The 18144-nt window shown below is 40.3% G+C and overlaps 1 protein-coding gene and 1 long non-coding RNA gene across 4 annotated transcripts in view; one reads left to right on the plus strand and one right to left on the minus strand.

The window, feature by feature from the left end:
• ZFHX4 (zinc finger homeobox 4) overlaps positions 1-15129 on the minus strand; it is a 181330-nt gene extending 166201 nt beyond the window's left edge. For 2 of the 3 annotated variants that reach the window (XM_084791428.1, XM_084791426.1), the window contains exon 1: positions 14756-15129. The gene's annotated coding sequence lies outside the window, so the exon portion shown is untranslated. Of the gene's footprint in view, positions 1-12261; positions 12419-13251; positions 14727-14755 lie in introns of those variants that run through there. The other variant, XM_084791427.1, reaches the window with a different exon arrangement.
• LOC311602836 overlaps positions 12676-18144 on the plus strand; it is a 63921-nt gene continuing 58452 nt past the window's right edge. The window contains exon 1 of the long non-coding RNA XR_014780874.1: positions 12676-13231. This is a non-coding gene — a long non-coding RNA (uncharacterized lncRNA). The remainder of the gene's footprint in view (positions 13232-18144) is intronic.

Below are 18144 nucleotides of genomic sequence, written 5' to 3' on the forward strand. Positions count from 1 at the left end.
AATTAAAATCAAGCAACCAGCAATTTTCAGTTGAATTTTACATGATCTGCCGGTAACCTGATTACTTTAACTTCAATATCATTACAGGAAAAGTATTTCAGGAAAAATAATTACAGGAATTCCAACAGGAGACAAGCTTAATGATATTGATTCAAAAGATGCATGTTCCCAGGGCCATGTTGAAGAAATAATGTTATCTAAGATCTACAGTTTGTATTAAAATAAAATTGTCTAGGATAAAAGAAGCAATTTAAGATTAGTGTCTGAAGAACTAGAGATATGAAACTAACTAAATAATTATCTGGCCTCAATTATCTTATACTTTAAGTAGCAAGATATTAATGTGGAGCAACTACAAGACATGGGGTTTGCAGGATTATTTACTGACTGGTGTATCTATTAGGACCAAGGACAAGCGGAGCTGTCAGGACATAATGAAGGTAAATGATTAGTTAGCACCAAGCCTGAACTCTTCTTCAATGCAATAAGAGTTAATTAAAGTTTACCATCAAACATCAACCAAAGCAGGATGTTGATCAGGTTTCAGCATTAAGTGCAAACAGACAATAGTTGGCAGCAATTAGTGCAGCTATCAAATGACATGCAATGATAATTATACATTTAAAACAGCTAAAGAGCTAGGAGAGAAACTAATCAGCCTCTTTGACGACAAATACTCAAAGGGCAGGAAACAGGTATCAGATTATTTCACTTTAGCACTGTAAATCAATAGAATTAAACAAGAAGAGGTTGTTTGGGTACATTAGCTGAAAGAGAACAGTTAGCTGGATCCAAATGAAATAAATCTGCTAGTGTTGGTCTATCAAAGATAAGAACTTGTATAAGAAAAGGAAATCCGTTACTTTTCAATTAGTGTTTCAGAATGAGCTCTGGGTAAAGAAAGTTTAGCTTCTTGATTTTGTGTAAGTTCAACAACACCACAAGTATCCATTGTCAGAATTGTTTTGAAAATTAAGCATGGACTTCCACTGCAATGGGAAAAGCATTTTATACCTGACTGTTACCACTGCATATGCAAATACTACTTCCCCACAAAGATTTTAGATGGAAGTAAAGACTGAAACTCTTTTTATGCGGTTAAGCTTTGGTATATGTATGCATGTTTAGCATATGACAAGCAAGTCTTCCCATTGGTGCTAACTCAAACCTGTGGCTTCAGTCTGGCTTAAATCAATAACTCCACACACAGCATAAACCTTGGAAGCTCCATAGTTTCCAAGCTGTAGTCTAGAGTGCATGTTGAGAAGTGTCGATCCTTACATTTCCTATCCTCATTCTCCCCCATTTCACCAGCTCACTCCGTTATGCCAAGGATTTGTACACAGTGCCGTCTAATCCCAATCTTTCCCTGGAGCTAAATCTAAGCCATGGTTGGCTCCCAGTACAAAAATGTGTCTCTCCAAAAGCCCTTTTGTCCCTTCCGTGCTCATACACTCATTGGTCCTGACATCTTCACTCCAGCCATGACAAACGAGCTGATGGCTCTGATGTGACTGCACAGCTTTATCTAAAGATACATCACTAACTCTCATCACCATCCTTAATATTGGCTCTTCGAATGTATCGTGAAAGTTAGAGGAAAGAATGTGTGTTTGTGAGTGTGTTTGTGAGTGTGTGTGTGTGTGTGTGTGTGTGTGTGTGTGTGTATGTATGTATGTAAATATATATTCCGTAGGTAATAAACCAATTCCATCAAAGATGAAAAGGGAAATCAGTGTGAACTGCATTTGTGGTCTCCAGTGAACTACATGTTTCTCTGGGGTGTTGAGTCACCACTAAACCTCAGGCCAGTGAACTCCAGACAGTTGACTGGTCTTTAAATGTCTTTCCCGTACTTTCAACATGAGCAACTGGAGTAGAGTATTATTTGTGAAGTAATATGAGTGAACTCCTCAGATAAATATAGCTAATCAGTGGAAAGGGCAACCTTCTTCCTCAGACCTTCTCCATGCTGAGCTTACTTTATTTTTACTTCCTTTCTGGTATGAAAACTCTATTCACTTCAGTGGGAGAAAGAACGTCCAAACTAGTTTTATTATGACTCTGTCATATTCTTCAACTAGAGAAGGCAAGATTCAAATTATTATTAAGTGTGGAACTCTTTAGGCTAGTCGGATCACAGGCCTTTGATTTAGTACAAACACTTCCACCTACAGGCTGAGTAAGATCCCACGTTCCAGGTGCAAGCTCTTGTTACTTACACAGTACGCTCTTGTTACAACCTCTTTTGCCCAATCCTCTGAGGACACACGGCCAAGCATAGGCAATGCTCCCATAACAGAGGACAAGAAAATAGGTCAGACTTTGAGGTAAGGTGCTGTTTACTCTTGGACCATGCAAGAAGCTCTTATTCTTGTTCTTATTGACATTGGTACCCTTCTTAGAACAAGAACAAAGCCAAGTGCTGCTCGTATGAGCTTTATGAATAAACCAGAGGTGAGCCACTCTAAGTTCGGCCTATGATTTCTTTGTTGACAGTGCCTACTTGAACAGCCTTCTGTGACTAACCACTTCTGGCGAATCAGAATGATTCCTAGTCAATTTGTACCTTGCTTTCTTTCAATAAGGAAATGCCCCATTCCATTTTTTCTTTTTTTGCAACGTTTACCTTTTAGGCTATTTGGGTTCTATCTCTCCTTGCTTAGACTTATAGGCCCATCCCAGCCAGTTGCAAGAGTTATCATAGAGCTGGGACACCTCTAAAACTAATTTAGTTCACAAATCAAACCATCCATCCAAACAACCAACTAACCAACAATCAAATAAAAAAAAACATTTTAAAGTAGACAAAACCACACACACTCACACATACACACTCACACAAACACACATACAAGGGAGAGAAAGAGAGAGAGAATTGCAAATTCTTCTCATATTCAAGCACCACTTAAAGGGAAAATGCATTGCATTATATTCTTAAACACACACACACACACACACACACACACACACACACACACACACACTAGTCTTCCTAGGAATTCATACGGGCTTCAGTTTCCTTATCAGTTGAAAAAGGAATTATGTTCTAGTTTCCTTTCTCTTCTGACTATGACAATCTACCCCCCTAAGATAAAAACCCATTTACATTGCCCTAAAAAGTTTCTCTAAAGAATTTTCCAGAAAGGGAACAACCAATATGAATTTGTACATTTCTTTTCAGTACACCTAGGTGAGAGAGGGAGCAAAAACTGTTAGTACAATAAACTGAGGATTTCCATATGTGCTTTGAAAAGTCATTAGTAAGTCATTCAGCAGCTTGGGCACCAAGAAATTGCCAATAATATACCCATTACTGTGGATACAGTAGTTAAATGGATGTAAGCACTGCTCCATAGAGGCTGCAATTTATATGAAGAACTCTTATGCACATACACTCCAAGGACACTTATATTTCCATAAATATAAACAATAATTTTGCTTATAGGCATGTGTCACTGTGGAAGATTATCATTAGTTAAATTATTTTGAAATCTGTAACAAAAATAGATTTCCATTTCTAGATGGTTTGAGAGATTGCATCTATGTATTTATTAACTTTTAGGAGATCTATCATCTTTAAGACTGAATAAATTTCCATTAAATAATGTATTATTTTACAAAGGCACACTCTGTGATTTACCTAAAAATTGAGCTAAGTGAATGCTAATAATTTGTCTAGAAGGTTACCAAGAAGATTTAATGATTCTGTATACTTTTACACATATATATACATTTAACTGGCTTTTTTTTTTTCTTCTAGGCTTGTAGGAATTTTGGATACTAGGACACCGTGGAACAGTACGGCTTATATTCATTTCATGACATATCAGAATCTCTTAATAACAAATATATAGAAAAGTGTTGCTATGGGATATAAGCCAGTTTTGGAAAGCCCTTTAATTCACAGGCTTTCAAGCAGATTGGGTTCACTGCCAGACTGAAGTGAGTATTGTGGTCTCTTCTATTATTGTACTTAATGGACAACTAGGACTCTTGAGTTCATGTGAATTGACCAAGGTCTGAATTATTTAAAAAATGTTACTGTCCTAATTTGCTTTGTAGAAAAATGAAGAACCAAAATGCATTAAATATCTAGGAGCCCTCATAACTAAACCAAGTGACAATGATGGAGTGGGAGATAATGGTGTGGAGAAAGAACCACCTGCCATGCTAGATGCCATCCAGAAACCTACCAAGGAGAAAATGGCGTGAGACCACTGTCTCCTGCTCTATGTCTTAGACATACCCATGGTCTATTCTTATCTCCTCTTATCCACGGAGATGGGCAACTCTACTCACATCCTAATAGATTTACTTTATCAAACAGTCATCATCGTAATGTTACATTCAAACAAGAGCCACAGTGACCACATATAACATCACATCACAGGGACATATTTTGCTGTTCACAACACTTAGGTTCAGCAAACCTTGACACCCAAAATAGGAAACTGAGATTTTCAAAAATTAAGTATTTGGGCAAGGTCACTTGCACATCTAAATTAATCCAGAGAGCTTATAAACTGACACGATCCTTATTGCTCACTAAGTTGCAAAGAAATTAAGCAGACTCTCACCTAAACTGTCAGTGATAAGAAACAAACTTACTTAAAAGGAAAATGAATCCCTAGTAAAGAGAATGAGAGGGTGGGCTGGCTTGAATTATGTGCCTTCTTTCTGTACATTACGCTGCCTCAAAAACTTCACAGCCTTGTCCTCATTTACTTTCCTCACACAGAATCGAAAGTTTCTCCCTGTTCACAGCACGTGCATGCATTTTAAGTCACTGAGGTCGTCCATATTTTTTATGAATCATAGACTCTTCTTGGCCATTTGGAGCACCTAGACTAACCTGTTACTTAACACAGGAGTATGTGTAGGAGTCACAGACCTGGGAGTCTGACCGGATTCTGATTAGGCCCCTTCATAAGCAGAAAGCACACTTTCTCATTTAAAAAAAAATCCTCCTTGGATTGCCATCGCACATTTTTCTTTGATTCTCTTTGCGGGACCCACAACCTTCATTTTCATTCGTGCAGCAAGCCCTTCCCCAAACGTACAAGACACTGACTGAGTGAGCATCCTTGGATGGTGAGCTAGAGCTCCTGCCTTTCCACTTTGCTACCATCCTGGTTATGATGGTGACTTCTGCATTCATGTGCAGCTCTTCAAACAGCTGGGTGAATGCCTGGAAGGAAGGCTGTCTCCTGACGGACGCCAGCATCTTTAGTGTTTTTAGTGGTCTCCACAACGTGCTTGATTTTTCTCTTTTGAGCTTATTTTGGCTAATTCTGAGAGAATGAAAGAAATTTAGCTTGAGAGAGGAAAATTGCACAGGTTGCTACTGAGTATATCTTGGGAGCAAAGTGGAACACTCATTTAGGAAGAAGACAGGTGTGTGTGTGTGTGTGTGTGTGTGTGTGTGTGTGTGTGTGTGTGTGTATGTTTTCACTCTGAGTGGGCATGTTATCAAAGATTGAACACAATTGTATCTTTGAAAACAACAAAAGCAAACAAAACCCAGCTTGTCTAATGGTCTCAGGAAGTCTTAAGTATAAATTACATCATTCCTCAATTTATGGGATTTTTTTTTTTGTAAAGGGCTACAAACTGAAATTTAGAGAAGTAATACATGTTCCATGAAAGTATTCTCTGGGGAAAGATGAATCTATTAATAGTTGTGCTTCTTCAGGTGATATTTCTAAATAAGCTAATTTAAGATACTCCAAGATCTTCCTCTTCAAGATTTATTTTGTCCTGATTTTAAGAATATGACCAGGTCACAGACAACAAGGTGTATATTTTTGTATATTAATGTTGTTACAACTATGGGTTTTCTGTCTTCTTTATAGTGAAGACAAAGAACTTTATGGACATTTATAAAATACATGTTTTAACCCAAAAGTCAGTTTTCCCTGGTTAAAATCACTTAGATCTAACTAAATATTCCTAGGATGTTTTCTGGTTTTATAGCACAGACAAAACAAAACCCAAAACTCTTATTTTTAGAGGCTTGTGATAGAATATATGCTGCCCAGTGATGATCATCTGAGCATTGCCATGTCCCCAGGACAGGCAAGCAGCAGACATAAACATCAGATTCTAGTGTGCCAGCCTGTTGGCTGATCAAAACACCTAACCACGCTTGCTTCGACCATTAGGGCATTGTGACATACGCACCAAGTCAGTCTACTCTAACTCTTAATATTTGTTTTTTTTTTTTTTTAATCTCTAGAATGTTAAAGTGGATAATTGTATTAGGGATGCCTCTTGCCAAACATGGCTTTAGTGTCAAAGCTATTTTTACATGTCATGCATACATCCAAAAATTCCTCAGTGGCAAGTATTTCATTTCACTCACAATCCTTTGAGTAGGGGGTGGAGCAGCCATTCCTGACCTGAGGATTGTATGTCAAATGGGAAACATATCAAACTTCCAAGGAAACTTTTGAACCTCTGAAATGAGGGAATTAACACAATATCAACTCCAGCAAGATCGCAAGGAGCACAATCTTTGTGCAAGAAAATAATGCCACCAAAGTCCTCCCTAAAAGCCCATTTTGGCCTGAGCTATTAAAGACCAGGAGTGAACTAAGATTTTGGTTATGTTGTCAGGGATAAGCAAAACAAGTGCCAAGAGAAATCGTGCACTTTTAGTTCTCACATGTGTCCATCTGTTCACATATAAACATATATTCTGCTCTGTCTGATTCTTGCAATCTTGATATAAGAATCCTCTGGGCTTTTGCCCATTTCCTAAGAATGCAGACATCACATAAGCTACTATTAACCCATGTGTGATCCACATCCATGGTGGCTGGAATGCTGCCAGTTACAACACATGGTGCCTGCTTAACAATGTCTTAAAATATAAATGAATTTATTTTTTAAATTAACACATTTTTCTTATGGAAATACCTTAATAATCCCTTATTCATGTAAAAAAAATAGCCTCCATGTGGATTTTTTTTTTGTTGTTCTTTTAAGACTTTTTAAAAGCATATCATAAAGTTTGCCATCAAAGTTTCTAAAACAATCCAGAATTTCTTGACAAATTTTAAAAAGGACTCCAGTAAAGAAGCTGGGTGAGTTTATAACAAAGATCAAACACTTTTCTTTTATAATACACTGTACTCAGGAGGCAACCTGCACACTTGCGTTTATAGGAAAACACTTGTGATTTCTCAAGTTTCCATATAACCTTCATAACAGAACCCCAGCCACTGAACCACTAAAAATGATGAGACAAACGGAAGCACGGCTGCCTAGGCACAGACTAGTTAGGATAGTATCTGGTGGAATCCTCTAGCTCTACTCTGGGGCACCCTTCTTTGGATTATTTGTGGTGACTCCAAATTGGAAAGAGCTTATGTGAAATATATACAATTATATAAAATGTATGCAAATAATGACCTATTTTGCTATTGATTTACATATACAAAAGAACTAGTTCTCACCTTTGAAGGTGTCTCAACACATAGAATTTTCATTGCCTTCATTTATGGCTGAAGAAACTTCATCGGGAGACAGACCTGTTTACATTGTCAACTGGTAACCAATTATAGCGCTAACTAGAGACAAGGAAAAACCAAACTGCAAATGTTTTTGAGCAAGTGAGATATCCTTCAAATGGCCTCCTTAAAATAAATATAGTATACACTTACAAACTAACCAGAAGATGGCATTAAGAACTTTATGAATTAGTGACAACTTTGAATTTTCATCTGCTACTCTTTCATATTTACAAAAGCTGATAGGGCACTTAAAACACTTAACATTACCAAAAGTCAGAAAGCATCACTTTGCCCCCAGTGAAGTGTTCTGTCAATGGAGGAAGTTTTTTTTTTTATCCACGGGAAGGAGTACACTATGGGGTCAATAATGAAATGAAATGAATATTCCTGCCAGTAAATATTACTAGCTTCTCTTCAAATAACTATTTTTGCCAGCAAAGTGGTGGGGATCCTTGACATGCAGCAGTCATTAGTCTGCTAGGCTGGCATGCTCCTTAAAGCCGTCTACATACAGACCTCTGCTGACCACCTACTGGCTTGTTCTATCTTCATCTATACTTTCCTGATCGGGATGAAAACTCAGATCATTTTTAGAAAGTTGCTGAAATGTGAGCTACTACTTGTTTGCTCATGTCCTGGAAACATAGCTTTGGAGAGAGCAGAACATAGACATAAAGAAAGAGAAGTCTGCATTTTCATCTTCCTTTCATCTTAGTCATTCAGTCAACCATTTGGATCCCTATTCAACAGAGCTTTTCATTATGCAAAAAAATGCTAATCCTTTTCCGATGCTTTCACACTTGTATAAACCCCCATGCCTTCAACTGAAAAGCAATTATATCAGTTTACCTTTCTGTCAAAAACAGGATTAATATTCCAATAACAGAATCTGCTTTCTTTTCCTATCTTTTTGCTTTAGGAAACTAGTAGTTATTAGTCAAGGCATTCTTTGAACAAGAATACATTATATTAAATATTATTCATTCTGTTCACCAATGGGTGGAAAAGGGAGAAAGCAGAGCAGAAGAAAAAGTCCTTCAGTTACTGCAGAAACTCTTTTCTGAAAAAGAACTGACCTTGCCTTGCAGATGCCCAAAGAGAATGAGACTCACTCTGGTCTATTAATCAGAAACAAATTATGAAAGAATGTAGCTGGACTGGTTGACACTATCCAGTCTTGGGAGACTCAGTAACAGCCCAGTAACAATGTCCTCTTCATGGGTAATGAACAGCCATGACAAATGGGGCAGAGAAACTATTTATTTGCATATGCAAATTCCCACACAAGGGAAACATGTACAAACAAGTGTCATTGTAAGGTGGATTAGGCAAACAACGATTTCTTTTTAGGACATTCTGCAGCCCAGAACATTAGTCAGCACAATTAAACCAGTCTCCATGGAGACTAATGAAATTTCACCATGGTATGAGTTAAATTAGATAGCTAGTTATGTGTTTCCACAATCCAACTTGAAATCCATTATTGTTTCAGAACAATATAGCAGTTGTGCCTAGCTGATCTTTGCCAGCTCAACAAGCTCCTAAGTTGACAATTTGCATATGTTAATATAATTAAGCACTAATTACATGAAACTTGTACATATTCACATGCACTTTCCCTGGGCGCTTTTCAGTTTGAACCTTGGCCAAGTCTTTAACCCTTAGAATGATTGGAGAGGGGGGAAAAGCTACAAATTACACCCCCCACACACAAACAAAAACAAAAACAAAAACAAAAACACCCCACACTGCCTGTAGGACCCTTATTCAGACATAGAGAAGCTCTTAACTTATAAATACAAAGCCTAACCTGCCTTCTCATATTTCTAGTGACAGTGATAGAAATTATTTTGTGAGTGAACTAGAGATCCTGGATAGGAAGTTGAAGACAGGGGTAGCAGTTGGCGTAGTAGTTAAAGGCTCCTAACAAGTGTCTGATACAGACGAGCAATCAGATTCATTACACGAAAGTGTTGAGAAAGATTCTGTGCTATTGCCACTATCAAACCTTGGGAGATAAAAATGGTTTGACAACAGCAAAAATAGCAAGTAGAAAAGGGAAAAGAAGACGGCAACGACTAATGAGCTTTACATAAATATATGCAGAGGCAATTAAGCAATGTTAATTACTATAACAGCAGTTAATTGAATATAATTAGATATTTTAAGCCACTGAATAAAGCATAGTTAAGATTAATTTTATTGAGATTAATTGTAAATAAGGATAGATTAACTCTGTGTTTTGACAGGCATAAAAAAGTAGTTCTGAAAATTGGATAGGAGCATGGCCACCGGCCCAAAAATTGTGGATTATTTTAACGTCACACCTTAGAATCATCTCCTCAATAAACATGACTTTTCAAACCTAAACAGACAGGAATCTTTAAGAAAAACAAACAGCTTGCAAAGATTAAAGAGCCTTTTGTCCTTTCTCATGTGCATTCCTTTTAACAGACTAAATTAAGCGAGTCTGGTGTACGTTTTTTAGGAAGGAACATTTCACACTGAATGGAAAAAATGTTCTATCACATATGAAATTCTTGCAGCTGTGCGGAACTTGGTCCAGATGGTTTAAGACTATAAAACAAGACCAAATGATAGGCAGTAGGCCTTCTGAAGATTATGTGATAAAGTTGCAGCCTTTTATTTCACCCTTCCCTTCATTTCTATTTTGCATTTTCCAATCAGTTCACATATTTTCTGATACAGTTGTGTTTCTCCAAGAGAGTCTAAAGATGCATTGCTCCTACTAAGTGCTAGAAACTAAATATATAGAAGAATGGGAGGAGGCCTCATTTAACAGAAACCAGCTAAGTCAGTCATCCAGAAAACTCAGTGACAGCTATGACAACAATATATGCAAATGACACCACTTGATTATTACTCTCAGAAACAATGATTTCTCAAAGTACTTCTTAGAAAAGTGTTGCTACATGAAAAATCTCTTCCTTCCAATACTTTCACACCAAACTAATTCATGCATAGTGTTTTCGAAAATTAACACAGTCCTCAAGAATGCTGAACAAATCATTACTAAGAAGGGGGCATCAATTGATTTTGAAATAAATCAATAGGTGATTAACATAATATTTTTAAAGCAGGAGAAGGTATATACTATGCACAAACACATATATTATATTCCCAATACTTCTTAGCTCTTAATTGAATGGGAGCTTTTTACACTACTGACCCTGTCTTTATACTGCATCACAACTTCTGTAGGGCACCTTTAGTCTTTACAACGAAAACCCTAAGATGGTCTGTGAAACAAGAGTACGACAAGCCATTCTGCAGTGAAAGATTTTAAATCATCCAGCCTCTTCTAATAGACTTGAGACTTATTGAGGTAGAAACCATAAAAAATGAAGAAGGGAAATTTAATCCCTGAAATATTGATTTGCACATTAATATCATATAGGCAGAGGGCAATTTGGCTTCGTGGAAATGACACATTGTCGACCCTTGGTGAAGTCAGAGCCAATCTAACTGCTGAACATGTCTGAACCTCAAGAGTTATTAAGGCCTTCCCTTCTTGCCTTTATGACTTTTCTTCAGCCTACCAATGCAATCTTAAATGTATTATCTTTAAGAAATAATTGTAAAACCTCAGGGGTTTTCCAGTTAATGGAAGGGAGGCCAAACCACATCAGATTCTGAAATGCAACATTAAACCCTTGCAATCAACAAAACCACCTCAATTCTCATCCATCCAGTGCAGGATCTAATATTGTTATTAGAGATAATCAGATTTCATTGTGTAAATTTAGGCTCATGGTCAGAATGAAAGCAGTAAATTCTGCAATATTAAACAGCAATTTTCTTAGCCTCCTTTCTATTCCCCTTGCTGTGGCAGCACCTTTAAACTAATCTAACTAGCTTACACTTAATGAACAGAGTTGGGCTACTATGCCAAAAACTACAAAATATTACAATAGAGTGCAACATGGTTGCCTTGTTTTTAACTTAAGTGGCAACTTTCATTTCTCAGACCCAGAACCACTGTCTCTGCCTCACCCCACAGTGGGTGTTGTTGCTATGACTTATACAGCTGGTTTACCTGACCTTTCTTTGTTCCTTGGGTACATTTCACTTTTCAGATTTATGGTGCTACCCTCATATTTCATTGACCCTATCTCCATTGCTATAAAAAAGGAAAACACTCCAATAAGAGTTTACTTTTTAAATACAAGAGCAGCCAGCTATTGAATAAACATACAGCAATGCTCTCCACAGTTGATGCCATAAATATTAAAACCATTAAAAACCACTGTATGTACCTTATGATCCCTACACTGACGCTAGGTGCAAGAGGTTAAAATAGCTGACTAGCCATCTCTTATTTTTGTGTGTCTTCCTGCTGCTTGAAACCATGTCCCTTGAACAATATCAACCATGCCCTTAAGGATTTTTTTAATCTTATTTTTTTTAATGAAGAAAGAAAATCTTCTGTTTCTTTGATATGCTTCTCACTGGAGAAGAAAAACTCTAAAACACACTTACAGATGAAGTAAAATAATCCCAAATATCTCCTTTCTGTTTTATTCAAACCTACCCTATCCAACAAATTCTATACACACCATTCTTTTTATTCTTTAGTTAGAAAAGAGCAAAAAGAGAAAGAAAGGAAGGAAGGAAGGAAGGAAGAAAGAAAGGAAGAAAAAAAGAAAGTCTGAGCTTGTTCCGTCAGTTTTGCCAGTAGATATAAAGTAAAGCAAGTGTGGATGGCAGCGAGAGTGTTACATACCCGGGCTGTGTTTTTGCATTGCTCTCAATGGAAGCGATCGATGCCCGTGTCACTGTCGCGTCCCAATCGCAGCCAAGTCTCAGCCTTAATCTAAGCACCAACCGAAAAGGCAGCCGCAGCCGCAGCCTCTCCCTGACTCTTCCATCCATCCACCCAACTAAAAATATAATACTACATATGAGCTTTAACCACTCCACGTTTATAGGGATCAAGCCACTGAAAATCCAGGAGAACACAATAAAAAAAAGAAAAAAGAAAAAGAAAAAAAAAAAAGAAAAAATCCCTCCTCTTGTCTCCTCTCTCTCTCTCTCTCTCTCTCTCTCTCTCTCTCTCTCTCTCTCTCTCTTCCCTCTTCCTCTCTCCTCTCTCCCCTTCCGTGTCTCTCTCTCTCCCTCTCTCTGTCTCTCCTTTAGCCATCTACATGATCCTTGATTAAACATGGAACAGAGTTAATAAAAAGGGGGGGGGGGCTCAAGGAGAGGAAATGCAACTGTCAGAAATCGGGAACGCCAGATTTCCTGGTGAACCTGCCTCTGTCTGAATCAGTGTCAATCCACCATCTTCAGCCACTGAACTTGTCTTTGGGTTTTTGTTTGGTGGGGGTGGGGGGTGTTGTTCTGTGTGCTTTTTGGGGGAGGGGGCGAATGAAGACAAGGTGGGAGCTGGAGGTGGGGGAGTGGGCCGAATGTGTGTGTCTGTGAGTGTAGACTGTGTGAGTGTGTGTGTGTGTGTGTATGTGTGTGTGTAGGGGTCGGAGTGTGTGTGTGAGTGTGTGTGTGGGGGGGGGGGTGTCCGTGTTTGTGATCTGAACCTTTGGTACCTACAAAGAGGGTGTCTCACGGAACGGTAGCTAAAACCTCACCAGGACAGCACGGAATGGTGGAGACACAGCTAAAGGCACCATCGGAGCCTCATATCTGGGCCGGACCCTAGACCCAACGCTTCAAGGAGCCCCCTGCCTGGATCACAGGTAACAAAAGAAATACAAACCAGTGCACCGTCTTCTGGGGGAGGAGGGGACAGGATGGGGAACCTTCTGCAACTTGGCCATCGCCGAGGAACTTTTATATAATTCCAGGAGAAATTTTATTATTGTTGTTATTATTTTCCGACAGAAAAGAGTAGAAAGAGTGGAAAGAGAGGGAGGTAAAAGGACTAGGGAAAGAAAGAAAGAATGAATGAAAGAAAGAAAGAAGGAAAGAAAGAAACAAGGAAGAAAGAAAAAAACAAGGAAGGAAAAAAGAGAAAAAGAAAAGAAAAAAGAGGCAAGATCAGCCCCTGTTCGCCTAGCTGATTAGGCTAGAAGGCGCGCGTGGTGCCAGCTGAAGCTAAGGAGGTGAAGTTCATTTGCAGACAAGGAACCCTGGAGTAGGGGGTCGGGGGGGGGGGCAAGGAATGAATCAGTTCCCACAGTCTGCCACAGGCCCCTTACACACACACACACACACACACACACACACACACACACACACACACACACACACACACACACAATTTTGCCCTTTACCAAAAAGAAAGCAAAGACTCTTGATCCCCAGCCGCGGGTGTCCTCTTAGTGTGGCGATCAAGCCCGGGGCAAGCTGCCTCCACCCCCCAGATCCGCAGCCTGAGGCCGGGAGATCCCGCCTCCTAACGGACCTGCCAGGGTCGGCAGCGCCGGCGCAGCCAAGAGCCGCCCCGGCCTGCCGCTGCCCGCCACAGCTCTCCGCGGACCGGTGTCTACCTGCCACCTAGCCCCGCGGTCGCCCATCCTCGGCCCCGCGCCTGGCGCGCGCCGGACCGGGCCTGCGGCAGCCACGCACAGTGAGCGCCCTTCGGGGAACTTGAGAAAGGGTGGGGAAGGGAAAAGGAAGAAGAAAAGGAAACTGAAAAGGGGACAGAGGAGGATCGAGGGAGAGGAGAGGAGAGGGGGCTCCAAGCCCCACCGACCAACGTCCAAACTTTCGGAGGATGTGCGCCGAGGAAGCGTCATCTCGATGGGGTGCAGGGGCACGGGGCAAGCCAGGACCCCCAGACAGTGTCTGAGCCGCTGTGGAGCTGACAGCTTCGCCCGGCCACCGGATTGTCTCCGGCTCCCGGTGAAGGCAGAATCCGAAAAGACTGGGGAAAAAAATAGAAAACTGCTCGGCCGAAAATGGATGGTCTGCCACTTAATCCAAAAGTTAAATCCCGAAAAGCATCTCCCCCAGTAGAAAATCAGGCCCCCTCCCTTGCCTTCTCACTCTCTCAGCAGAGCAAATCTTTGAGCCAAAAAAACGGGGGGAAAACAGATGGAAAGGGGGGCAGAGCGGAAGAGGTGGTCGGGATGAGGGTATGTGTGCTAGGGCGAGCTGGAGCAAGCGAGCTAGGGGCAGAGAGGGAGAGAGGCGGAGAGGGAGAGGGAGAGAGAGGGAGCGAAATATCAAAGATTGTGCAAGATCAGGCTGGAAAGATAATCGATACTCGACCTAAATTTAACACAAACTACTCAATAAAAGTTAAAGAAAAAACTTACTTTCCATTTCCCCTGCAGTTCCTACTCGATCTTCGCCTCTTTTTTGTTTTGCTTTTATTTTACGTACAGCTGATCACATCCAAGTAGAACGAGAGGGTTCATTAAAATAAAAAAATAAAAAAATAAAAAAATAATCCTCGAACTTTATTGGGTGAAAATAAAAACGCTGGAGCAGAAAGTGGGGAGCACGGAGCGGTCCTCAGGGGTCCGGGAGGAGTTAAAGCATGTGCCGACCGCGGTCTCGCTGTTTGGTTGTGAAGGGGTTGGGAAAAGGAGGAAAGGAAATGAAAATCCGATATGTCTTTATTCTGCTAATTATTATCGTTTTAGCCCTGTTTAAAAAAATGGCTGATTAAGTTGAGTGCGCATGTCTTTGTGTGTCTATTCCCGATATGCACTCTGGGAATGAGAGAGGAGAGCGAGGGAGAGGGAGAGGGAGGGGGGGGGGGAGAGGTGTAATTAGTGAGGTGATCAACATTCCCCAGACTGCAAATGACGCGCAGCCGGGACTCAGAGCAGCCCCGGAGCCTCGCGACTTCCAAGGCTCCCAGCTCTGCGGCTAGAGCTCTGGACAAGGCGACCGTGGAGACAGGGGATGGGGACCTCCGGGGCTCCCACCCGGTACACCCCTGCGCACAACTCTCAAACTTCATTAGACACACGTACACACAATCACAGACAGAGAGTGCAAAGGGAAGAATATAAAGCACAAATAGTTCCTAAGAAATGCCCTTTAACCATTCGAGAATATTTTTTAAATGAGGCAAAGTAATTACTATCGGACCAGAGATTTGTTTACTAGGGAGCTTTAAGGAGAAATATGAGTTAGGGTAATTAAGAGCTATTCTCTAATTTAGTGTATTCTACTATTCACTCGGACTCTCTTTAATGAAGAAACACTGGGGCCCGAGCAAATATGCAGATGTATGTAAATAAAGAATGCTCGCCTGTGTGTGCAAACATCACCCAGCCCAGCCTCTTTCAAAGAAGGAATTGCTCTCTGGATCCGCAGGCATTCTATTTAAAAATTGTATCTTGCACTTTCATTCGCAGTAGAGAAAACCCAGGGCGAAGGAGGTGGAAGTGCTTAGTTTAGTCAAAGTAAACTTCCAAATGAGAATAAGTCCGGGTTATAAGAGTGATACTGGGGTATAGCCTAGCTTTTATGTAATATTTTTGAATATTTTATCAGAATCGCATAAGTTCAATGTAATAGCTTTAAGAAGACTTAGGGAAGAAAACCTTTCATCTTTCTAGTCTTTTGAGTTATCTTTCTTGAAGCACATTATGATGAATTTTAAAACCCCACTACAGATCTCATTAGAGTGAAATATACTTGGTATTTTCTGGTGCAAAATTTAAGGTGGCTGATTCTCATTTGAAAATCTAATTATCTCTTTCCAATATTACAGATGTGAATATGAGTGACACTTTCATTAAAAGATAATTAACTAACACTTGGAATAGACATACTTTTAAATACCCCCTACTGAATGTGGGATTATATATATATATATATATATATATATATATATATATATATATGTATTCTGCATCTTGATACACTGCTGCACCGCAGGTCACAAGTAGACTCCATTCATGAAATATGTTAAAACCAGGAATCATATAGTGAAGGTGAAAGTAATAAATCAAATGAGGTAAAAACAGGAAATACTAGCATTGCCCGGCTTCCTGGACAGGTGAATAGGTGGGGCATCAGGTATTTCTGAGCTGACGGGCCTTTGAAGTTTTGGATTGCCAGGATCTGCTTCAAAACCTTGTTTTAGGCCTTAAGAACTACAGGTACCAAACACCAGTGGAAAGGAGGATAGTGCAACATTGCAACCACGGAGACAGCAAACATGCCTTCTTGGTCCTTAACCCTTGTATTATCAGTGTATACTTGTCATATCCTAGGACAGATGCAAATGGGATGAAAACACCTGGGTGGATAAAATTACAGTCCCCTCAAAGGCCAGATCTAGGCCCATATCTGAAAAGCTGCTTGCATTCAATAACTAGCTAACACTACAATGAAAGTCCAGAGGCTTAGAGCATAGAATAAAACCAGATCTGGTCTTTAGCAGGAGAAAAAGACACCAACACTTTAGGAATCTGGAGTAGGTAGGTACATGAAGCAGTGTTTAAGAGAACAAGGCCACTAAATATTAGCGAAAAAGCAAATTCTGTCATCAAAGACTCCCATTTCCAACTTCTTTGGGAAGAAATCTGTTTATAGTGAAAGAGTTCCTACGATTTTAAAGTTATTTTGTTTACAGCCCCCACCTTCCCACAGTGACTGCATCAGCCTCCTATTGCACCTCAGTGAAGTTAAGAAACAGGTTACACACAGGGGGAAAATTGAAATTCTATGTAGCATGCAAGTGAAAAGGCACTTTATGTAGAGTTACTGTTTACAGAAAAACACCCTAGAGTGCAAATATCCTGGCTTAAAATCATAATAATAGCAAAACTATTTGAGATGTCTGCATGGAGGAAGGAGTGGAGACTTTTCAAAAGACTGAGGGGAAATGAAGGCTGGGGAAATGGCAGGTTCAAATCAGCCAAGATCGAGCTCTTTGCTGGAGAGGGCTCAGTGTACAAACTCGCTGATGGAAAAACCATTTCCTGCTATTGCAGACGGGTAAATGCGGATGATGAAGGAAACACCTGAGAGCAATAAGTCTGCTTCAGGTTCAGGTGAAGCTTAAAGGGTCTGCTTTTGCCATGGCGGACAAGGAAAGCAATCATTACCTTCTCAGTTTCTCTGTATCTTTTGCTGTTTTACCTTTCCTGAACCGTTATCAATAACATTAATGCAATTAATGTCAAAACAACAAATGTCAAGAACATTATTTTAAAATGTTGGTGACTAGTTGTCCCAACATCTTTACTCCCCATCTCTTTCTTGCAAACTATAGCTCTTTCTATAAGTGTGTGTGTGTGTGTGTGTGTGTGTGTGTGTGTGTGTAAAAGAGAGGGTGGTTATTGGATTCTAAGAAAACAATAGCAGAGCACACTGAGAGCCTTTTCCCACTTTTACAATCCCTTCTGTGTGGGACTGTTGCCCTCCAAAAGCGTGTGTACGTGTGTGTGTGTGTGTGTGTGTGTGTGTGTGTGTGTGTTGTTTTTAATCATCTCTGTGTTCTTCTTTCACCTCTTTCCTAAGAAGAGAGGCTGGGGGTGAGGTCGGGGGTTAATGGGCTCAGGGGAAGGGGCAGAGAGCACTAGCTCAGAGTCAAGAGTCTCCTCCAGGGCTTGGCCTCAGAGCATGCTGACGGCGCTACAAGAGCTGCTGGCAGAAGCCACGGCTGGTCTGTGCGGGGTGGGCCGCCGGTAGGGGCGCGGCGACCAGGGCAAGCCCTAACTCAGTCAGCGAGCTGCTTCGG

Source organism: Acomys minous, assembly GCF_964271855.1.
Source record: "Acomys minous genome assembly, chromosome: 1".
NCBI classification, from domain to species: domain Eukaryota; kingdom Metazoa; phylum Chordata; class Mammalia; order Rodentia; family Muridae; genus Acomys; species Acomys minous.